At 32.4% G+C, this 26,406-nt stretch overlaps 1 protein-coding gene across 3 annotated transcripts in view; it reads right to left on the bottom strand.

Moving 5' to 3' along the window:
• Positions 1 to 26,406, bottom strand: part of LOC114333029 (thyrostimulin beta-5 subunit-like) — a 150,836-nt gene that overhangs the window by 34,118 nt on the left and 90,312 nt on the right. The gene's annotated exons all lie outside the window — the stretch shown is intronic.

Raw genomic sequence — 26,406 nt, forward strand, 5'->3', positions numbered from 1 at the left:
CAAAAATCTCATTTTCGATAAAAAATCAGTTCCCGCCTTTGGGCTTAGCACGGCAGTTTATAGGATGTAAATCCTCTTTCGATCTCAATCAAGCGTATTTAAGTTTAAAAATAATTTTAATAGAAATGGTGCTTTAAGAAATACCTTTTTAACCTTAGTAACTAAAGTATTGACTAAAAAATTAAATTCTGCCAGTATCTGCAACAGTATGAAGACCGTGCGTCACAAAGTATATCAGGTTCAAAATTATAGTGACTAGACTTATGCAGAATTGTGGTATAAGCGGTACCTTTACAATTCTGTTATCTTTACCCCTATTCTTAAAATTAAAGTCTACATTACTATTAAAAACAAAATCAAAATTATCAAATGTTCTCATAAAAGGATCATCATTTCTCTTATTGTACCTATAACTATTACCATTTTCACCCTCAATGCGGACGCCGTCGGCATAATAATTAATCACCTTAAGGCCATCGGTACATAATTCGCAAATATTTTACGGGTATCCCTACTTTTTCTGTCTTTACACGGCAAATTACGTGTAGTAAAATTCACACTGGTATGGATATGTAAACATTACTAGAATGTCATTCTACTTGAAAATGTCATCATTAATTTAAAGAGATGGCTTTTGAATGTTCTTGGATAACTGTTATTTTTATAATTGCAAATTATTAATTCAGTTAATAAATGTGATTATTTCATTCATAGGAGATTCTGACCAATAGAAAGCTACAGAAATCTAAATTAAGCTGATAATTTTTGATAATTTCCCGTCGTTAAGTATATTACGTCAGATGCCCTTCGTTGCTATGAATAAATACATTCAGTGACATTAATGACAATTAATGTTTTAAAAATTATAAAAGTGATGACTTTCAACCGTAAAATATTTATAACTACTGTGTGTTTAATTGTACTAATCTGTAGTTACATAAATAAATTACAGTAAAATTTTGGTTTTGAACAGTTTTATTCATGAAATAATCGCAACAAATTGCACTCGATATCTAAAATTAATATAGAATTTTTTCCCTCGTGACACTTTCGACATAATTTCACTCGCCTTCGGCTTGTGAAATTAAAACTGTCAAAGTGTCACTCGGGAAAAATTCAATAATTTTAGAGCTCTTGTGCAATTACTACTGATAATTTTTTCACAACTATGTATTCAGTGATTGTAATAATTTATATGTACAACAAAAACTAATACTTAATCGAGAAAAGAGGAAAAGTGTTAAAGTGATTTTTTAATAATATATTGTTACTATGGAACGCTTACCATTTTGAACATCTTTAACAACAAAATACTTGGATCATAGGATATAAATATTTTCCTGATGTATTCTCTGATTGGATCTTTCACAAATAATACACAATAAATAACTTTTTATTAAGTTCACGTCTTAAATCAATTATTTATCAAATACACTATATATCAATATTATTTAATCAACCACTCAAAATATTCCCGATGCCATGTCAAATATTTAAAATTGTCACTGATTGTCACTGTCTGACTGAGAGTATGCTGACAATATTCTATTCGACTGAGTGCGTTGTATGACAAAGATAGATTTGGAAATATTACCACGGACAGTGTGTTCATTTTTTTCGAATCCTGAAAAAACCCATAAATATTTTTGAAAAATTTAAGCGCAGAATGAAAGACTATATTATTGCCGAGGGCCGAAAGTCCCTTACAATAAATAAAAGGTTTATTTTGAATGAGATATTTTAAATTAAATATCACACTAAATTTTCTCTTAGTTTTTCACCCCTGTAACTTATTAAAATAAACATTATAGAAGTTCTCAGGGACTTTCGGCCCTCGCCAATAACGTAATATTTCACTCTGCGTTTAATTTTTTCAAAAATACTTATTAGTTTTCTTAGGATTCGAAAAAAATGAATCCCCAAAATTTGAATAGCATTGCAGCCGAAAATACGTACCCATCCTCTTAACATTACTTTTTACTCGTACGCTGCAGGAGTCCGCACCGACAGTGAGTATTTGGTTCTCTCTTCGGTTTTCGGTAGTGTCTTCTTCCATTGATGTTTTCGTCTTATTTTCTTTTTTCTTTGTCTCCGTCCAACTTGCTGTAGTTACCTGTTTTTTGAGTACGCTGTTTTCGTTATTTTCGTTGATCTTTCTGTAGTAGTGCCCATTGATAACTCTTCCTCCGAGAGGGATATATCACCATATTTTCTAGCTTTATTCTTTATATTTTCTAGCGTTATTCTGATCTTCAATTACTATAGCTTAAGTTTCTTGTGATTAGGTTTGCAATTGACTCAAAGTGAATAATTCGTCATTTAGAAGCAATTTGTTATACCGAATACCTGCATTTTGACCTTTCTCTCTTGCTTCTTTTTGATATTTGCGAAGTTCATTTCTTTGAATTTGTTTGTGTTTTGGATAGTCTTCATTTATGAATATGTCTGTACCTTTTAATTTCTTTGTTTCTTTGAGGACCTCGTTCTTTTTACTACAATTTTTAAATTCTATGAGGATCGGTCTTTTCTTCTTTTCTTAAATTTTTTATATCGCTTTAAAAAAATGGCGAATTTTCGAAAAAAACGTTGTTGTTGTTTTTTAATGAAACACTCTGTACATTTTTTTTTTGTAAATTGAAAGAACGGTCATTCACCTATCCACCGATATAAAGTTTTTTAAAATGTGTTGTCAAATGACTGAGTAATTAATTTTTAAAATGAGAGATGCAATGTGGAAATCACTTATTTTGAATGTATATTTTTTCACCCCGAGGAGGGGTATTCCCCTCAATTTTTGTAAAATGGAGCGAATATAGAATCGTAAACTTTTTCTTATATAATAATAGACAATTTCAACTACCTATTCCCAAATTTTCATCCTTCCTTTATTTTTTTTGGGTCAGATTGTTCTTTGATCGGGCTATAACCAAAAGATGCTTTACTGACATCAAAGACCGCGCTAGTTAATATTAATATACACAATCAATGGGAATGAGTACCAGGGCTCTAGGACAAATTCAGAGAAAAGGCTCTGGCACTTAATTAACCCATTATAGACACTCTATTTTTGTCCTACTCAGTGTTAAACAATTTTCTTCAGAGCTTGTCTTGATTGTTCCGATATTTTTGTTCTAAATCATTTTTGTGAAGTAAATTCATATTGTAATTAATTTTTTAAGATGCCATCTTTTACTCGTCCAGTTTCCTCGAAGGCTTTACAATATTTTTTTTGTATTGTCGCCTTATGGATAGGGAAATGGTTTGTGAAAGTATTGTTGAACAAGTTGGCTACTGAAATAAAATATCTTTTTCTATCGCAGTAGCTACTCATCATTAAAACGAATTAACACTTTTTCATTAAAAACCATATTTATTGTACAGATTTTTAAAAACACATAAAACAACTATCAGCTTCAGTTATTAATACAATATATTCGTTACTAGATAAAATATCAAGTGCTGCATAGGGTTTAACTCGTATTGAAGTGCAGCTTCCAATAATAATACAATATAGGTACAAAGTGTAATATTTAAAAGTCCAAAGTGAGCAAATTTGAAATCTCCATAGCAGAATAGAGTATTCCGGTTTGTGTATTATCCGGACCATCCATTTAAGAGATAGATAGAAAGATTTATATTTTATCTTTATTTTCGATCTAATTTTTATTTATTATTTTATTTATTTATATTTTATTTATTATGTACAAAAAATATTTTGATGTTTATATTTTTTGTCCGTAAATTGCATTGCTGTCTTCTAATTTTAAACTTATATCCATAAAATACACTCTTTTGTATATTCATCCTAATAAAATGATTAGTGGTTTGTTCAAGAATATTTCGAATGTCAAAGTTGAAAAGCTTTCGAGCCTATTTTCTAGTATTCCACCATTTGTATTATAGAGGAAATTATTATTATTTTCATTAGTAGTCGGAAATAATGGATAAATCATGTATCGTATAGAAGAGTTAGTGGGGATTGTTTTGATGAGGGATATATAATAAAATATTTTATTGCTCTTTTAGTTAGATAATGTTATAATTGAAACAAAAATAATAATTAAGCTTAATGATATTTTCGGAGTAAAAAAAATGTTTTTCACTGTTTTAAGTGATGTAGTCCACATCAGTTTATGATACAACACGTTGTTTAAAATACACAGTATGGCAATAAGAAAATGTTTTTATGTAATGTGTACAATAAAAATAAAATACCAATTCTGGTTAATGAATCGACGATGCTACGAGCCACTGTTGATACCTGCGAAAAATAAGCAATACAGGCAATAGGTCTGGATCCCGCGTATGAAAAAAAAGTTGAATAATAGCAAGCTGCAAATTTGTTAATAGCTTAAGGGTGTCTAGTCGGATAAACTTTTTAACTTTTTAACTGTGGAACAGGTTAAAAATTTGGAACGGTCACGCCACGAAAACGGCACATTTATTTTGTCCGACAGAACAGACTTAAACTCTCCGAACAGAGATTAAACTCTCATGCAAAAATCAGACTGCTATTTATCACCTGTCATAATTCCTGTCATTTGACATATTCTACATGTTTCACTCATTAAAACGCCCATTTGGTGATAAATAGCAGTCTGATTTTTGCATGAGGTTAATCTCTGTTCAAAGAGTTTATGTCTGTCTTGTCGGACAAAATACATGTGCCGTTTTCGTGGTCTGACCGTTCCAAATTTTTAACCTGTTCCACAATTAAAACTTCGCCTGTTCCAGTGTTCCCATATATCAAAGTTTGTCCGACTAGACACCCTTAAGCTATTAACAAATTTTCAGCTTGCTATTAATCAACTTTTTTTTCATACGCGGGATCCAGACCTACAATGCTAGGAGAATAGATACAGAAAGGCGACTTATTGATCAGTATTGTTCAAGCAATCTATATAGTGTAATAGGTAAGATTTGTAGCTTTGGGTATTTCTGCTTTAAGCTATTATAGGCCGGCAGCTGGTTTTTTCTGGTAATTAAATATGTAGTTAAGAATATTTATTTATACTTAGGTAAATACCGTTAAAGCAGAACATAACATCGTCTGTGTTAAAATTAATTTTATCAATTTTTTAATTACATTTAACCTCACAGGGACCCTCCCTCTTACCGCATGCTTGCATTAATAACTGATGTAGAATAGCTTTTATAACTAATCTTGTTATTGTTAGAATTATTGATACTAGAAGAACTTTATAAAAACACAGTTAGATCTAAAATTACTTTAGGTATACAGTTCAAAACTTTTAAAATTCAGCATAAAATGCAAGCATGTTCTTTTTTTATTTATTAAAAATACAAAATCTAAAAATATTTTTTTAACCGAGTCTTTTCATTGCTACACTTATGCTTGGAAAATGAATTGCACAACACAACAATTAAAATACTGATACACTTAACTCATTTTCTTCTTCTTCCGTATTTTCTTCGTCACTATCATCGCCCAATTTAATAATAAATTTATTTCCACCATTAATGTGGAAGTGCCCAATCTTCTTATAATATTCTTCCACTTTGATCACTTTGGCGATTCTTTTCTGCCAGTCTACTTTGGTAATATTGGCTACTTCTTTTTTAATTATCTCAATTACCTTTTTGTCAAATTTAGGAAATGTATTTGAACGCCTTATACTTGGTTTGAATTGTCCCCAAATTAACTCAATAGGATTGAAAACACAAAAATAGGGGGGAAGTCTCAATATAGTGTGTCCATGCTTTTCGGCAATACTCTCTAGAGCGTATAATTTTCTAAATTTCTTCGTGTGTAGAATTTCAATAAGTTGTTTTTTTGTGTAAAAATCTTCGAAATACAAATCATTTTCCATTAAAAAATTTTGCAGGTCAGCTTATTCTTTGAAGATGTATTTGGTATTTTGGTGAGCTGTCGGAAATAATAGGAAGCGTTGTCAAGCACTATTACGCTGTTTTTCTCCAAGTTTGGGATCAGCGAGTTTTCAAACCAGTCTTCAAAAATGTCAGCTTCCATATTCTTGTGGTAGTCAACGTTACAATCTTCCATTTTCTTCCCACAAAATTTTAATGCATTCGGAACCCATCCCTCACATCCTCCGAAATGTACAATAATTAGCCGCGAGCCTTTATTTGCAGGAATTTCTGGTATGCACATGCTTGAACCATCTGTCCATCCTTTCTTTACTCTATCGTGGGTATCATACCAAGTTTCATCTAAATAATAAATTCTCCTATTTTCTTGCCTATATTTAGTAATTTCTTCTAGGTACATATTACGTCTGTTGACTATTCTTTGGTTTTTCATAATTATTGCTTGACGTTTATTTATTTTTTTTGAATTTAAAACCCATTTTTTTATCCAGTTTTGAAGAGTTTTCTCACAGCAGTTCATATTTCGACCGGTTGTTTCCAATTTCTTTCTTATTAATTCTATTGTAGGTATTTCATTGCTTTTGTAGCAGACGTATATTGTGGTTTTCAATAGTTTTACAAGTAACGTAATTTAAAGGTTTTGAAAATTTGTAGTCACATCGTTTCTTGCGATGATACGGTTAATTTTTAACTATTTTATATACAGTAGAAAGTGGAATTTCTGTTAAACCAGAGGTGGCTTGTGCCAATAGTGTTTCATCGAAGCCGAATTTCGTACGTAGATTTTTGTATACGTTCAAACATACTTGCTGTGTTTCAGCATTTAAATGCATTCGAATCTTCTTTACGGGCACTTTTTTTTAGTAATTACATTCACACTAGCACTGGCAATTTCTACAATATCAGCGTTATCGTACGCGCTATTTACATTATCCTACGGGCGCGACATCACTATTCACATTAATTAAATTACAATAATCAACACTTTACACTCTCCAAAAGAAATACTAAACCAATATTCAAAATAATTACAGCAAGCAAAACACTCGAATCACTTAACACACGCACACTCCAGTATTAATACACTGCTAGCTTCCGAACTAAAACTACTATCGTTTTGCACGAAACTTGTGGATAGATGGGAGGTCTGGGCGTAAAAACACAGATGGGTTCAAAGGGCCGCTTCTTAAACGTTTGACCTAAATATCTTTATTTGAAGAATATCATATTTCACCGGCTTAAAGCTATTCCACAATATGTTTTACTTGGACAATACCCAAACATCAAGGAGAAAGACTAATCACCGCTTAAATCTGGTTTAGAGGTAGGCGAAATAATCACTACTCGATCCGGTAAGAAACAGAATGCAACCAATCAATACTTGGTCGCCGGTGCGACGGTCTGGCTTTGGGTCAATACTGCAACTTGAACTCCCGGAGTGGTTGACTTCTGGTCAATACCCAAAGGCCCGGTGGAGTTCTCACCAGATCTGTATTCTGGTAGAACTCGGTTCTGATACTCTGGTAGAACTCAAGCGCACATCGAATGAAAGTGGTAGGTAATAGTGGAAGTGTATACGTACAGAGCGGTGCAAGCCATGCAGAGCCATGCTATCGCTACACCCCCTTTTCTTAAAAACAATGGCATACATTTTTTGGGTGTGTAGCCTACAACGGCTTTATCCTAGTGACGGTGTTGTCTTTGTCGTTTAAGCGGTAACCCACTTTATAAACTGGTCTTGGAGGACTGTCAAGAAAATGCTCTCCTCTGTACGTTTTTGGCATGGTCCCACCATACCAATTGAGACAGTATGGCAAGGTTTTTTCAGTAGACAGTGGTATTTGTCCTGCGGGTTACATCTGCGACAGTTCACATTGAAGTCATTTGCTTAGTGTATAACATATTGTGCTATTTCTTTGAATATAGTCAGGTCACTAGTATTTTTGCGATATTCGGAAAACTTTTGGGATAATTTCTCTCCAAATTCCACGAATAGTTTTACCTTAGATAAATACTCCAAGACCCAAGTCGGAAGCTTTTACTAGATCAATACTTCAGTTTGAACTCGCAGAGTGCTTGGCCTCTGGTCAATATCCAAACGCCCGGTAAAGTTATCACTAGATCAGTACTCGGTAGAACTCGGTTCTCCGGAACCCATATTATTGCAAAAAAGTTGTAGATAAACAAATTGTATAACAAAAATAAAACGGGATAATACCCGAAGGTTGGCTGTATACCATCTAGTTAAATAAAATTAACATGAAGTAAAACTCCCTAGTGTAGTTGTAGTTGGTATATTTAATAAAAATTATAAAAATTTTTAAAAATCCAAACGGATTACGTTCAAAACGTTTTCGGACTTATCAGTCCATCATCAGTGAACCTAAAAGTAAGTAATCTCACTTAGTAAAATTGAAAAGGGTGAAATTTTGAATGTTAAAAATTGAAAAGTGTGGTTACGATTACTTACTCTCTGTCCTTGCTAAATAGCCACAATGCCAAACACTGGTCAAGATGTATGTTTTAACTACATGGTGAAATCTGATCTACAATTTGGGTTACATTGGATGCCAACGGATTAGTACTAGGAACATGATGCTCTACTCCATTAATTAAGAGATTTTTTTATTATTAGGTCTACATTGAACTACGTTTAGTCTGTCAATGATTTAGAAGGAAGTTGAAATACTTCAAATGTCAGTAACATTGACATCCAGGAAAGGGAATTTTTAAGGTATTAACCAAGGTCAAGATCCAATGTGGTTACGGAAATTTAAGTTTAAGACTGTGTTGGAATTTTAATTTTTAATATTAGAATTTAAAATTTACTATTTTTATAAAAATATTACAACCATTACCATAAACTTGACTATAAAATTAAATTTGATCGAACTTATTGTCATAATATGGTAATGAAAACAAAATGTAAGATAGAATTATTGGTATTAACTTTCATTAACCAATAATTCTATCTTACATTTTGTTTTCATTACCATATTATGACAATAAGTTCGATCAAATTTAATTTTATAGTCAAGTTTATGGTAATGGTTGTAATATTTTTATAAAAATAGTAAATTTTAAATTCTAATATTAAAAATTAAAATTCCAACACAGTCTTAAACTTAAATTTCCGTAACCACATTGGATCTTGACCTTGGTTAATACCTTAAAAATTCCCTTTCCTGGATGTCAATGTTACTGACATTTGAAGTATTTCAACTTCCTTCTAAATCATTGACAGACTAAACGTAGTTCAATGTAGACCTAATAATAAAAAAATCTCTTAATTAATGGAGTAGAGCATCATGTTCCGAGTACTAATCCGTTGGCATCCAATGTAAGCCAAATTGTAGATCAGATTTCACCATGTAGTTAGAACATACATCTTGACCAGTGTTTGGCATTGTGGCTATTTAGCAAGGACAGAGAGTAAGTAATCGTAACCACACTTTTCAATTTTTAACATTCAAAATTTCACCCTTTTCAATTTTACTAAGTGAGATTACTTACTTTTAGGTTCACTGATGATGGACTGATAAGTCCGAAAACGTTTTGAACGTAATCCGTTTGGATTTTTAAAAATTTTTATAATTTTTATTAAATATACCAACTACAACTACACTAGGGAGTTTTACTTCATGTTAATTTTATTTAAATTGTATAACATTTAAACTGATTGATCACTCTGAAATTCTAACTACATTTTTAATAATATAGGACTCAATTAGGTTCATTATTACTAGAACTCGGGAATGTGCACTTAAAGAACTCAAAATATGCTTGCAAATATGCACAAAAACAATAATTGAAATATGCACTTAAATATGCATTTAATGCATTAAAATAAAAAACGGAGAAATCCTTATATTGAAGATATTTAATTTAATTTATGCTATAGTCGCAAAAAATATTTATTGAAATTTTTATTACCTACGCCATTATATTCATTTATTCTTTATATTAATCATCATCATCATCATTCTGTATTATTTTATTATTATTTAAAACTATTATTAAATGTTTTTCTGAATTTTCTAGAAAAACACTGTGCCATCTATCTGATAATAATTATTGTTTATACGCGGAAAAACTTCTTTCTACTTCACATGAAATTGAAGGAGCAAACTTAAAATATTGTATAATTGAAAGTTCTACCAGTAGAATTAAATTATCTTCACAATTCCTCGTCTTAATAATATTATTTATTAAAAGGATCAACTTTAGAGAAAAATTACTAGAAACCTTTTTTGTTCAAAATGATCCAAAAAAAAACCTAAAAAAATTATCATGTCCGAAATAGTTATTTATGAAACAGTTCGGGAAATAGTTATTTATGAAACAAGTAATTTGCGCCTATGGGTCAAAAAGAAAAATTTTTTTTTCAACCCCCCGTTTTATTTTTTATTTTTTTTGGCTAGAGGGGTTGCACGAAGAGATCGTTTTTGGTGTCCATGCATGGGTAATATAAACGTACACAAAATGATATTAGAAGCATTTTAATAAAGGGTAAAGGGCATGGTGTGTGAAGGATTCCAAGAAAATCAATTTCTTTATTATTAATTCTCCTTTTTTAAGGTGGTTCCGGGGAAAATGGGGGTGCATTATAAAAATTTGTAAATAACAAGAGTACATGGGTAATCGTTGAAAGCTTTTTTACTCTAGAATAAGCGGTTTAGATTGGTAATTGCCCTTAAATAAAACCTGTACCAAAAAATCAGCCACTTATTTGTGAGTAGTTCGCGCAGGGTTTCTTCTTGATTTCCATTACAGTTAGGGAAAAATATTTTTTTTAAAACATCTTTTTTAAAAACTTGTCAACTTTGGGCCGCAACTCCCACGAAATGGTGGGTGATAGACAGATATGCTGGAATAAATAGTAGAAAATATAGTCCTCTTCATATTTCTATTAAGGGAATTTTTTGCAGAACATACAGAAATGGCTATGTTCCGCAAAAACTACAAATTAGTCCCCAGAAAAAAATAAAACCGGACTTGTGTCCAGTTTGTGAGGTTCAACCTCTGTTTCCTACACTATTAAAATACATTGTTACTTCACGCACACTTTAAACTCTTCACGTACTGCTATCTATAATGACTTAGTGGCAGTTTTCACAAACTAAAAACTTATAGGTAAATAATATGAGATAGAGTAGGTAAAATTTTTTACAATTTGTTTAAAAACAATGATTTACATAAATTATGACCACTTCTCGCATGAGCGACCTATTTCTAGGGTATCTCATGAGAGTGATTATACAAAAGAATCTCATGGCAATATGTTCCTGAACGAACAGGAGCATTTCGTCTTGTCTAGTTATAAAAGTTGGCTTTAATGAAACATGACTTACAAATAAAAAAACAGGTGGGTAGCTGTATTTGCTTATATTCTCGTAATATTACAGACGTTTTTATTTTGTATTAACTACGTTTTTACCTTTATGACCGCAAGCTGTTCTTTTAATAAATATAATTAGGTTTTCTAATTAATGAACTAATCTTAGTACCTGATATCGGCACGAGCTAAGTCAGGGGTGTCTAACTTGCAATGCCTCAAGGGCCAAAACTAAAACCTTTGATGTTGTCGCGGGCCATATAATAATTTTGTTACAAGTAATAACAAAATAAAGTGAGGTATAAAAATAATTAAAACAAAAAAGAGTATTATTTCTTTTATTGCTCAACAACTACATTTTTTTATAAACGGCAAATTTATTGAAAACACTTTTCAATAATCAAGACAAACATTGCAAAAGCAACGAAAAAGATGTATCCAATTAGTGTGAGGACTGTGGTCGATCGGCTTCATCCACCAATGAAGAAATGTCCACCTCCAGTTCAGTTGTAGACAGTCTCCTAAGATGACGTAAGGAAGAATCGGTAAGGTTGTTTCTGTTTTTGTTTTTTATGTATTTCATGGAGGAAAAGGCACTTTCACATGTATATGTGCTTCCGAACATTGACGTCATTTTCAGTCCAAAATCTCGCAGGTTTGGGAATTTTTCATTTGACAATAATTTGAAAAATTCAGGTCCGTTTTCTTGTCTGGTGATTAGGAACATGTCTGCTTGAAGATCACATAACTCAAGCTGTAAGTTGGGTGGTTGATCATCAATGGTTGCTCCAAGAGAGTTATTATAAAGTAGTACACTGCTTTTGAGACTTTCAATTTCTTCAAATCTTGTATTAAATTCATCAATAACTTGTTCAATTTGTGAAATGCAGGATGAAAACTCAATATTTTCCTCACCGTTGAATTCTTCTGCTATTTGCAGACAGCTAGGGAAGTGTGTCAGGTTGTTCTTTTCCAAAGCACGTTTAAACACGTTCAGCTTATTCCGGAATCCGTTAATCATTCCGATCAAATCTGAAACCGTCTGGTTTCTTCCTTGAAGACTCAAGTTTAACATGTTAAAATGATTAGTCAGATCTGTTATAAAAGCTAACTGTCTTAAGAATTCTGGATCCTTAAACTTCTCTTCCAGTTCAGTTGTGTCAGATGAAACGTATTTGTTGAGGAATGCAGGGATTTCCTTCCTTATGGCAAAAAATCGTTCCATGCACTTTCCTACACTCAGCCACCTTACATGGTTGTGAATTAGCAAGTCTCCATACTCAGCCTCTGTTTCCACTAGAAACTGGTTAAGTTGCATGTGTAAAAGAGATCGATTTCCACCTCTAATCATATTTATAATCTTAATCACGGTTTGGAAAACTTGATCTTCCTTGACTGATTTTCCACATACAGCTCCCTGATGTATAATACAATGAATTATTGGGCAAGTGGCACCATTCTCTCGAAGCAGACCCACTAATCCAATTTTTTTACCTGTCATTGATGGGGCCCCGTCTGTTGCTATGGCTGAACATTTATCAAGGCCTCCAATTCTGTCAACTGTTTTCTTCACAGCCTCATAGATGTCTTTTCCTTTTGTTGTTCCATAAAGAGGACAAATATCAAATAACTCCTCTTTACTGGTAAAATCATCAAAAGTAGTGCACACAAATATTAACAGCTGACTAACATCGGTTTGATCAGTGCTTTCATCCAAACAAAGTGAGAAATATGAACTTTTCTTAATCAGGCTAAGCATAGATTTTTCTACTTGCTCACCCATAGCAACAATCCTTCTTTGTATGGTTTGATGTGAAAGTGGCACTGATTCAAATTTCTCCGCCATTTTAGAATCACCGAAAGCTTTGGCCATTTCAACAGCACATTTTTTTATCAAATTGCTATCAGTGAAAGGTTTTTTTGCCTTTGCTAGCTCAAGCGACACGGCATAAGATGCATGCAAAGAATGCGTTTGAGATTGTAATATTTTACTGAACATACCAGTTTGCTGTTTAAGCTTTTTCTTCAAATCTGCAACTAGGGCACGCCGACTTTCATTTGTGTACGTAGCATACTTATTTTCATGCACTGTTGTGTAATGTCTTCTCACATTATATTCTTTAGGCACTGAAACGACATTCATGCACACTAAGCACTGCAACTTTCCATTATTGTTAGCAATCAAGTAATCACTCTCCCAACTTTCTTTGTAAATTCTGTTCTCACTATCAATTTTCCGTTTTACTGGTTTTACACTTATTATTGTATAAGAGGAATCAAGACAAAGAATTAATCAAGTTCACTGTTCACTAGCAACGTAATAGATTAGCCGACTAGCCTACGTGTCAGTAACACACTGGCACGATGGCGGCTGGCGACGGATGGTAAGCAGTGGGAGGTGTGGCCTGCGTGAACTGTGATGCGCAGTAATCAGTGCAGTTCTCATAGTGGTGGAAGACGATTGTGTTCGTTACACGTCCGCGAAGCGGCACGCGGTACAGTACTTGTGATGTAAAAACACTGCTAAACCATAAAATATAAATTAAAAAATCTTTTTTCACAGTGGCAGCATTTAAAGAAAATATATGCTTTTCGAAAATCTTACGTGGGCCACAACAAATAGCCTAGCGGGCCGGATGCGGCCCGCGGGCCGCCAGTTGGACAACCCTGAGCTAACTTATCTTAATTATGTGTTTCACTTAGTTGCAAATACGTTCTCATCATTTTTTTTTCAATTGCGGTTAATTACATACATACCATAAATGTGCATCTTATATTTATGATATCAATAATACTAATACATGCTGATGACACTGTTATACATATTGTCTTCACCAGAAAAACTTTAAAACGAGAAGATGAAATTATGGATAAGCTGGGTAAGGTCTAACAAACCATCTAAGAGAGTCATTAATATTCAACTGAGCGGGATGATGTTGTCCGAGTTGTGAAATTCCATAAACAAGGTATCTACCTGTTCTATGAAATGATCCCTTGTTTATATAATTTCACAACTCGGACAATAGCACCCCGCTCAGCTGAATATTAATGACTCTCTTATATACCTTGTCAGACTCTACAGTGAGTACGGAATATGGTTTAAAAATAAATAAACCGTAAACCAAAGTAATGGTCATCGATAGAATCAGAACCAACCAAACAGAGATAATAAACATGGCAGATTACGAAGTGATCAGATAACACTGATAAACACACAGTTTGCTGCCGGAAATTTTTTACTGGGTCTAGGTAATTTGAGTCTGCTGGATCCAAAAATGCCACCAGATTTGCTCCATCAGATCGTTTTCAGAAAATACGACAGACCACATTTCTAACATACCTATAGGGTAATTTAACGCAGCACTACCTACATAATATATTGTTATGATCTGCTTTTTATTACTTTCATATCAATTAGTCTTTATATGATTACTGCAATTAATAATTCAATTAATTATCCATTGTTGCAAATCATACAAAAAAAGTAAGAAAAAATCTCAGGCTGCCTTTTTTTATACAAAAAAATATCTAAATTATCTTATGTTATACTTATCTTCTCTCGTGGTTTCAGTATCTCTTAGTTGATTCTTATCGGGAGAAAAATAGGAAAGGGAAATAAATAGAAATACATAAATAAACATACAGAAATATTTTTTATTATCAAAATCAATACTCTAAAAATTGATCAATTAAAACCTGTGGACATAGCTGTCCGAATGAAATTTTTACCACTTAAATTTATTCTAGTTCAAATAAAAATGTATCTGTTTCTTCCCGATGACTTTGATATAACAAGCTAAACAAACCAATTTAGGTATTCGCAAAATTACTTATACTTCCTATTTAATTTTTGAAATATTTGAATCTTAATTGATATGCTTTTACTCAAAATTTTAGTTTTCGAACATAAAAAAATCTCTCACATAAATTGACTGACCTTTTTCTTCACTCACAATGATGTCTCCTCTTGACCCAAACAGCTCTCCCTTGTTGACTATGTTAGGATACCCATCAAAGCCCTCTCCGTTCTCAAGCTTCAATCCAGCAGCATACCAGCACTAATTTTCCAAAAAACAACGAGCCGGGCCTCTTTTAACCAGTACTCGATTCAGACAACTCCAAAATTCTCTCCTCTCCTTCTCACAATAATATAGAATCAAAGAGGTAATTCTTCTCAATTTGATCTGTCTCCCGTTCCACTTTTCAGCTCCACTCTCCACTATCAAACAACCACTGGTACTTGCTTTTTAACTATCCACGAAAACTTTGACTACTCTTCCGGGATGCCGGTCACATAATAATCATCCTCTTTCCAAAACTATCTGAAAATTCAACCTTGTCTCCTTCCCATTCCAAATTGCCAAACTAATCAGAGACATTTCTTATTCCCCATTCTTTTTTTTTCATTCGAAAAAACCCACGCATACTTTTAAAAATATTCCTACCATCATAATAATTACTTTCGGGAAATACAAAATTTACTCGGGGTTAAACAAAAAGAGATTAAAATTCCAAGCTTTCTTTTACATTATTTTCTAAAGATATCATTACCTGTGGCTTTTGGCCTCGTGCATAACAAAGCACCATTATAATCTCCAAATACCCTGAACAATTATTGTCTATTCATATCAATTTCTTTCCTAATGTCTTTTATTTTCAGGGAAAAAAACTCATTAAAGATAACCCACTTCTTAAAAACTAACTTATAATAAATATCTGCAAATCAGTATACAGGGTGTATCAAATTTATGTGCCCGCGTTATCATTAAAATTAATAAAGTTTTGATTCTATATTTGATTGATAAATTGATACACAATAATATGTAGTAATAAAGTGCTGCTACCCATCAAATAAACAAAACTCGAATAAAAAGTAAGATATTTATTGTACATAAAACAATATACTTACAAAAATCATCACATATATCTGCCAATAAAATTTAACTTTCCATCTAACCAAACCAGCATTGCAGCACAAATCTGTTATTCGGCGTCACCCAAAAACTTCTTTTTATATGATTTTTTTGTAAAGGCTTTAAAAGTACGGTTTTTTTGAAGACTCCAGCAGTAATTTGCCATCATGTGAGTGTCCCATCTCCCCTGATACCTCTCTTCCACGGTTTTTATATCTTGGTGGAAGCGTTCTCCTTGTTCCTCAGTAAGGTCACCAAGATTTTCTGGAAAACGGTCTAAGTGGCTGTAGAGGTAATGAATTTTAATACTCATATGACAACCGTGTTTGTTAATATTATTAAGCATTTCTTCCACTATATTCCGGTAATTTTTCGATTTATTGTTTCCAAGAAAATTTTTCACAACTTTCACAAAAGAGCACCATGCATTACATTCAATTTCAGTCATAGATTCTGTAAAATGCGAATCTTTTATAAGTTGGCGTATCTGAGGCCCATCAAATATTCCGGCTATCAATTTTCTTTACTAAGTGCAGGGAATTTGCTGGACAAGTATTCAAAATAAGGACGATTCTGGTCTAAAGCCTTTACAAATTGTTTCATCAGCCCTAGTTTAATATGTAACGGGGGTAATATTATCTTCTCTTGGTCGACCAATGCTTCATTAACTACGTTAGCTTCTAGTTCAACTATAGTATCTCTAGAACACCATTTTCTTCTACTCCAGTGTTGGTCCTTAGCCCTGCTATCCGAAAGACACAGGAAACAAGGATATTTTGTATAGCCACCTTGTCCCAGGAGAAAGTTCACCATCTTAACCCAGATATTACTACCGTCCTTTTAAAAGGCAGTGTAAATTATGCGTAATTTAGGTTAGTACAGCTACCAACTGATAGATGGCTCTAGATGGAGTGTTTTCAAGAGCCAGCATTCGACAAGTTTTAACGATTTTAGTGCTCGCACATGCTGTAATTGTGAGGTTATCTGTGTAAATTGCCAGGTTTTGGACTACGAAATGGATGCTTATAATTGGAGGTAAGTCTAGAATTAAAAAACTGTTATTTCACGGCATTGGCATGTGGATTATTGTATAATAGGGACTTATGTACGTATATTCTTTTCTCGAATAGTTGTCACGTTGTTTCAAAGGCTCGCCGCTTGGGATTTCATTTTGTTCTTTTAAAAGGACGGTAGTAATTAGTACTACCAACGTGCGTATTGTTTCAGGAGGCCTCTCAAATTGCATGAGCTATTAGAAGAGCTTGATTCTGATGAAATCCCAGTCCCTCCAGATGGTTTGATCATATTTCCCCCAGAAAATGCCAATGATGATGTCACCGATTGCGACTCCGGCGATGAAGAACTAACTACAATAAATAATTTACCGGGTAGTCAGTTGAGAAACGATGTAGAACTTGTTTTTGACAACGCGACTGAATTACCACAAGATTCTGTGAATTCCAGCCTACCAGAAGAAGATTTGGATGATGACAATATACCATTGGCTTTGTTTCTTTCCAAGGAAAAGCTGCCCCATCAATTAGAGAAGAGAATATCTGCACACTGGATTCAAGGAGACTTGTATCAACACCCTGATTGTACTTACTGGAAAACTCAATTTGGACCGAAAATGACTCAGTCGCCGATGGAAATTTTCAATTTGTTTTTTGATGATGAAGTCATCAATTTGGTTATCGAATACACTAACATCTACGCAGGACAAAGAAATCTTTTGAACGACATTACTCAAAATGAGATTCGATGTTTTATAGGCGTTCTTGTATTGAGTGGTTATGTGGTTGTGCCGAAAAGGTACATGTACTGGGAAAATCGTGACGATTCGCACAACGCAATGGTGGTAGCTGCTATATCTAGGGATAGATTTTCCCACATAATGAAAGTTTTGCATGTTTGCAATAACTTGTCATTAGATAAATTTGATAGATTTGCCAAGATGCGACCCCTGTTCGACGTAATAAACAAAAAATTTATACAATTTTCCCCTTTAGAACAACATCACAGCATAGATGAGGCAATGGTTCCGTATTTTGGTCGCCATCCCACAAAACAATTCATCAGGGGAAAACCAATCCGTTGGGGGTACAAAATGTGGGTAGGAGCCCTTCGTCTGGGATACATAGTTTGGTTTTCTCCTTACCAAGGTAATTCCACTACAATACCTGAACAATATAAAGTCCTTGGATTGGGTGCATCAGTAGTTCTATCCTATGCAGACAGATTGAATGAAGTATGGCCTCAAAGGCGATTCCATCTTATTTTTGATAATTATTTTACTTCTATTCATTTACTGCATGAGCTAAAACAAAGAGGCATATTTGGTACAGGCACTGTAAGGGAAAATCGCACCATGAAATGCCCTTTACCCTGTTCATCTATTATGAAAAAAACTGAACGTGGTAAATACGAGTATCGTCTTGATAAAAATACAGGAATAGTGGTTTGCCGCTGGCATGATAATAATATCGTTTCTATTGCTTCCAATTTTGTACCAGTAATGCCTTGCTTCTCTGTAAAGAGATTTTCACAAGCAGAGAAAAAACATATTCAAGTTCCTCAACCAAATATTGTTAGAATATACAACAACTTCATGGGCGGCGTTGATCGCAGTGACCAGAACATCAGTTTATATCGAGTGTCCATAAGAGGAAAGAAATGGTATTTTCCCCTTTTTGCTCATTGCGTTGATATGGCTATTCAAAATGCGTGGCAGATTCACAAAACTCAAGACGGTAAACTGGATCAACTTGAATTTAGAAGATCTATTGCAACTAATATTTTGGAAACTTTTAAAAAAGAAACAAAACGCGGACCTTCTAAGCGGAATTCGAATTCGGTAGCCAATTCAAGATATGACGGTATTAACCACTTGGTTCTTTATCAAGAAAAGCAATCGCGATGTGGATATTGTCACAAAAAAGTCCAGTTTTTGTGTGAAAAGTGCAAAATACCTTTACATCCAAAATTTTGTTTTAAATTATTTCATTCTTTGTAAATTGATACTAATAAAATATATATGATATCTGGTACCGTATACTACTACCTACCGTCCTTTTAAAAGAACATGTCAAAACTTGACAGGTATCGTCATAAAAAAATATATGATTGTGTTTTTTGGTTCCATATGCTATAATTTCCAAGAAAATTCGAAATTAATTCAAAATGTTAACAATAAAAGTTTCAGTAATATCTGGGTTAAAATCAACACAGATCACCCACTGATGTTGGCCATACTTATGTTTTTAGCATCAGCGGTATTGTTTTATAGTCTTCTTTCATTTTTGTAGAATGCCTAATTGGTATACTTCCATATTTGTTGCCATTATGTAGATATATAAACTTCGTTTGGAACTGTCGATAAAAAGGCGCCAGTGATCTGGTGTATATTCTGATACACTTTAATTAAGTACACTTTAATTAGAAGTCATTAGTATGCATTTGGCTTAGAATTTGTTAAGTTTGTTTATAAACATATTGCAATTATAGTGGTGGAATATACAGATATGTAAGAATATTTAAGAATTTGAGAAGTATGTTATATCTCGAAAACTAGAGCTGATACAAAGAGAAGATTTGTAGTTTTGGAATCAGCACAGATGAGTTAACCAAAATCAGTAAATTTTTTTTCGGCAGCAAGAAAAAATGTTTTTTGTTAAGCTGTGTAATCTATTTACTTATGATCAAATTATTTAATTATGATAACTTTTTAAGCTATCAACTCCCTAAACTCATTTGATAGGTATTTCTGAGTACTTTGACAAGTTTTTAGTAAATATATTTTATAAAATGCTTTTTACGGATATTTAAGCTTGAATACTTAGATTTGAGTACTCGCCGAAAAAAAATATACATTCAATTACCTATATGAAATTAAATATGAGGTTTTTCAAGTAAGGAAGTCATTTCATTTTTTATTAGATTGAATTTTGGTAATCATAATTTTTTGTAAAAACTTGATAGGCTATTGATTATGTTCAAAATAAGAGAGCTAAAAGGAACTTTAACGTTAACGGGATTTTATTGTCTCATATAGTCAATGGACCTCTAGATTTGAAAAAACCGCGGAGTGCTACCATTTAAATGGGTGCGTTTTTGAGAAATGGGTGAATTAGTCCCTAGGCACAGGGTGAATTAGGGTGAGTGCTATGCACTTTTGGTACAAAGACGTCTACAGGAAAATTGTTTCAGGTTAAATTTGCTATCGAAATATTACATTATAAAGTCAAAAATATTTTTATTTACAAAAATATATTCAAAAGAAAACCAAAAAAACAACACGAAAGAAAGAAATTTTGTTTTTTGCCCCTAACTTTTTTCCACTGGGATATGTGTATAGACATGGCTTCAGCAAAAAATAACTTACATTCTTTCTCTTTAAAATGACGTTTAATATAAGTCTCAATGATTTATATTTTCCGAAATAGGATTTTTCAAAATTCGCCGCTTACAGCATTTTTGGGCCATTTTCCCCATTATTTCGCAAACATTGTTCTGTAACTTTTTTTACGCATTTCTAGGTATATGCAATGGTACATTTATTAGAAAGAGGAGTCAATTTTCTTTAAAATGGTCTATTGTATAAGGTTGCTTGACTATTTTGAAGCAAGTTCTGCTTTTTCAAGCTTTTATTCTTTTAATGATTTTTGATATTTTTTATGATTATTTTTTAAATTTCTCATTATGCCTTTTTTTCTTGTACATTAAGGAATATACATTCTATAAGAGAAAACAACATATTTTCTTTACTTTAAAATGGTGTATTCCAAAAAGATATCCGTAGGATATCCAAAAGTATCCGTAATTTAAAAAAAAATTAAATTTCTTTTTTCAATTAGAAGAATATATGCCTTATAATTTAATTTCTAATTTCAAATAATTTTTCAACATTTTTCGATATTGTGAAATATAAAGATACTTTACTCCTGAGCAAATTCATATTTTTTAACATACCTCGTACATTATTAATAAAATTTGATATCTGATTATTGCATTTTAGGTTTCAGACAAGGCAGAGCCTTTTATAAAGAATAACTTTTTTTCATACAATTAATACTAAAAAAGTTTTCCATATGGTTCCCACTATTACATGTGTATATTATATCACAATTTGAACAAGCATATCTTGTTTAAAAATAGTCCTAGAATTTTTTACAGTACACCATTTTAAAGTAAAGAAAATGAGCTTTCCTTTTTATTACACAATGTATATACCCAAATATACAATAAAAAAAGTTATAGTGAGAAATTTAAAAATAATCGTAAAATATATCAAATATCATTAAAAGTATAAAATTTTGATAAACCATATCTTGCATAAATATAGCCATACGGTCTTCTACAATAGAACATTTTAAAGGTAATTGAATCTCTTTCTACCAAATGTACCACTGCGTATACCTAGAGATGCGTAGAAAAATTTACAGAACAATGTTTGCGAAGTAACAAGGAAAATATTCCAAAATCGCTGTGAGTGGGGAAATTTGAAAAATCATATTTTGAAACTTATAAATCACAGGGACTTCTATCAAACGCCAGTTTAAATAGAAAGGATGGAAGTTTTTTTTTGTGAAGCAATGCCTATACCTATATCCCCGTGGAAAAACGTTATGGGACATAAAACAAAATTGCTATCTTTCATGATTTTTCTTGCTTTTCTTTTGGATATATTTTTGTAAAAAACATGTTTTTGACTTTAAAATGTGATATTTCGATAGTAAATTTAACCTGAAACACTTTTTCTATAGACGTGTTTGCACTAAATGTGCATAAAACTCACTCTAATTCGCCCTGTGCCTAGGGACTAATTCAACCCTTTCTCAAAAACGCACCCATTTAAATGGTAGCACTCCGCGGTTTTTTCAAATATAGAGGTCCATTGATTATACGAAACAATAAAACCCTGTTAAAGTTGTGGTTCCTTTCTAAAATACATAATCAATAGTCATTGTTATTAATATTTTTTTCAACCTCCAAAAGGGGTAGCATCCACCCCAGGGAAAAGCGCAAGTTGGCACCATATCACTTTGGTTTCTTATGTCCTCTAACCATTCACCAATTTTCATGAAAATCGATGGAGGTTCAACAAAATCTGAGGTGTAAACCTCCGAGATTGTAGTATTCATTACAGTAAATTATTGTGACTTAATCCCATATAAACATAATTAGACCAGGATGTTTATATAAAATTTAATAGTTAAAAGTATTTAATAGTTATTTATGATATAAGTGCTAAACGTACAATTTTAAGGCTTACAGAATGAGCGAAGCGAATTCTGCAATTCACATGAGTGCCTTAAAAATGTACTTTTAACACGTATATCATACAATATTTTTTTTACAAACGCAAATTCTTTAATTGCGCAAATTGTACTATGCATTAATATTAAGGGGATGGGTACGTATTTTCGGCTGCAATGCTATCCAATGGGGATTCATTTTTGAAGTATTTTCAAGTATTTTTGAAAAATTTAAACGCAGAATGAAATATTACGTTATTAGCGAGGGCCTAAAGTCCCTGAGAACTTCTATAATGTTTATTTTAATTAGTTACAGGGGTGAAAAACTAAGAGAAAATTTAGTGTGATTTTTAATTTCAAATATCTCATTCAAAATAAACTTTTTATTTATTCTAAGGGACTTTCGGCCCTCTTTTCGGCCGGTAATAATTTAGTCTTTCATTCTGAGTTTAAATTTTTCAAAAATATTTATTGGTTTTTTCAGGATTCGAAAAAAATTAACACAATGTCCGTGGTAATATTTTCCAAATCTATCTTTGTCTTACAACGCACTCAGTCGAATATAATAGGTTTGTTCTAGCACCAGTTTTAAACGGTTTGAAACATCAGCGAATAGTGGACCAGCGCGAGTAGAGGGGATAGCACTGGTGATTGTATTACGTTCTCTCACTGACCAACTATTTGCTGACGGTTTCTGACTAGTTTGACTGTTTGCTAGAACAAACCTAATATTGTCAGCATATTGTTAGTCAGATAGTGACAATCAGTGACAATTTTAAATATTTGACATGGCATCGGGAATATTTTGAGTTGTTGATTAAATAATATTGATATACATGTAGTGTATTTGATAAATAATTGATTTAAGACGTGAACTTAATAAAAAGTTATTTATTGTGTATTATTTGTGGAAGATCCAAGCAGAGAATACATATCAGGATAATATATTTTGTGATCCAAGTATTTTGTTGCTAAAGATTTTCAAAATTGTAAGCGTTCCATAGTAACAATATATTATTAAAAAATCACTTTAAGACTTTTCCTCTTTTCTCGATTGAGTATTAGTTTTTGTTGTACTTATAAATTATTACAATCACTGAATATATAGTTAGTGAAAAAATTTTCACATTTATTAACTGAATTAATAATTTGCAATTATACAAATAACAGTTATCCAAGAACATTCAAAAGCCATCGCTTAAAAGTTAATCATGACATTGTCAAGTAGAATGACATTCTAGTAATGTTTACATATCCATACCAGCGTGAATTTTACTACACGTAATTTTCCCTGTAAAGAAAGAAAAAGTAGGGATAGCCGTAAAATATTTGCGAATTATGTACCGATGGCCTTAATGTTAATAAATGAAATATAAATATTTTGACGTTTGCTTTCAAAATTTGACATTTCACTTTTAACTGCAGTGCCTTAAAAGTTTTATAGCACCCAGTGCTTTAAAGTGACATTTTTAAGGCTCCCATGGAGTGCTAAAAATTGCATTTTTAACACGTTCGTAGAAAAAATATATTAAGGAAAAAATGAATAAATACAAAATACAATTTCACTATACAAGGTCCGAATATACCAATGACATAAAATTATTACGTCGTTTACAAATTTCTAACCTAAAATTACAAATTGTCATTTTATCCGTTAACGGATGTAACTGTAAAAGTAGTGTCACGATAGATTACTTTTGTTTCAAGTTATCTTTATTCGCATCATGGATTGGTTATCTATTTAGAGTACTGTAATTGTCAATCAATTATACATCTACAAGTATAAGTCGCTTTAATTCAACGAACACATAATTTTCGATGTTCTATGTATAATAATCACGGACGTTCTTTTTTTCTGTCATTTGCGTTGGATCGAATTCGACAAACTATGACGCAATGAAAAAAGGGTTTGGGATAAACTGTATTAAATAGATACTTAACTTATAATAAGAGCAAAAACAGACGAACCACTCTGCAGCGCTACTCTGTGGATTCACAAAGCAGCTTCCGATGATTAGCCGTAAATTCTTATGTAAATTAATAGTCCAGTCGGCAAGTACTTTTAGCGACGAAAAATTCCGAAGTTAATGAAATTTTAGGGTGTTGTTTGTACATGTTTAGTGATGTCAAATCCAAGTTTTCGACCTCGAGGAGGTTGTGGAAAATTTTTGGCGGCCGAAAAACCTCGAAATCTTCGGACTTGTTTCAGTTTGTTGCTCATAACTCTAAAACGGTCAATCCTACGTGAAAAGCTATTATATAGTAATTTAAAGAAGGCACAATTTCCCGTCGATCAAAAAAAAATTCCGGAATCGGTCCAATAGATAAACTTTTACGGGCGATCAAAGTTTGGCAACACCTCTTACCTTCACATGATTCACCACACCCTCTGTCAACGATGATCTGCATATGAAACACTCCTCTCTCGTAGGTGTTGACGAAGTTGAGGCCATGTTTTCTTCACTACACTACTAACAACTATATACTACTGTACACACACTACTATAATATACTATAATAATAACTATATAGTAACGATCGTTTTGGAAGGATATCAAGTAAAAGTAGAAAACTTGGCACGATAAATACGACCCGATACTTTGGGAGGCTTCTACACAACTGGCTAAATATTTATATTTGTTTTTGCTTCTGAAGGGACGAGGTCGAAAGGGAGGAGGGAAAAGGAAGGGTGAAGGGAGAAAGAAGGGAGGATTGACCCAACCAAATCATACTTTTGACGTATTTCCCGTTACCTTTTATTGCTTTCACCTGAAAACTATTCAGTAAAAGGTCATTTGCCTACTGAAAGGATTAACCTATTGTTGCATAGAAAACAGTTTCAACTTATACCTGTAAAAGATAAGTGAACTTTTAGTCAGGGAATTCCTTTAAAATGTGTTCAATTTTTATAAACAATAGCCATTGATTCAAGTGTTTTTATTTTCTGGCAAATAAAATGAAAATTTCCAATCAAATTAGTTTTTTTTTCACATATACATTTTGGATATTTTCCTCTTATTCAAAACAACACTAACTTTTACAACTATTTTATTTTCTGAGCTTCACTGAAGACGCATAAGGATGCTGAAATAGCTATATGGAGATGGTGGTCTCTGAATCAAATATAAACAAAACCTGCCTCGAACCCCTTTTTCATATTTTATTTTAATTTTATTTTGCTTTTCGTCATAACATCAGTCAGATTTTAGTAGTATTTATTAAATAATATTGACAACCGTTATAAAATATACATGAATTTATTAAATAAATGCAATAAAAGTAAGGAGTTTGAAGTTTTAAATTAACTTGAAAATATGAATCGGGTTTTAGGGTCCTGCACTGAATGTGTTAACTCTGCGGTATAATATTTACGTGTATTTATATTTGTATATATTATCAATTCTATCAATAAACCGCAAAATGTAGGTGCAACCTTATTTTTTTAATCACTTTGTGTATCAAATACAAATTCAACTTAAATATGTTCAATCAGTTTTTATTTATATATCAATACATTCGTTTTTGTTTCATTAAGAATTGAAGAAAAAGTATTTAAGAAATTTTCAGCCTTCTTTCAGCTTTAGAGGCGCATTTTTCGCTCAAAGCAAGATATGTTGCATATTCATTACCTTCTATCTTTTACCGTAAGTTTGATAGAATAAAAGATTTTACATTAGGGAACCAGTTCAAAAAACATATTAAAAATTGGAACAACGGGATTATTTCTTAGTTGACCCATTTTTTTACGCTATTTGCACTGGCCTATACCTACAGATATTTTCTACTAAAGGATAATAAATCCTGACCGATGAAATATCCTGATAATATGGATACGGTAGATTTAAATACATATATCTTCAATAATCCTACATACATAGGTAAATCCTTATTACGTCCCTAGGTCGATACGAAATGGTATCAGAGACGATTGTGGGTTATAGGGTTGAATAAGCCCCAGGAAAAGCATAAAACCAGGTGGGAGCTACTTTCGAGAAAAGCCAATTAAAAAAAAACATGTTCTAAAATTTCAAAAATTAGGCCAATTTTAAAATTT

Source organism: Diabrotica virgifera, chromosome 4, assembly GCF_917563875.1.
Source record: "Diabrotica virgifera virgifera chromosome 4, PGI_DIABVI_V3a".
Lineage (NCBI taxonomy): Eukaryota > Metazoa > Arthropoda > Insecta > Coleoptera > Chrysomelidae > Diabrotica > Diabrotica virgifera.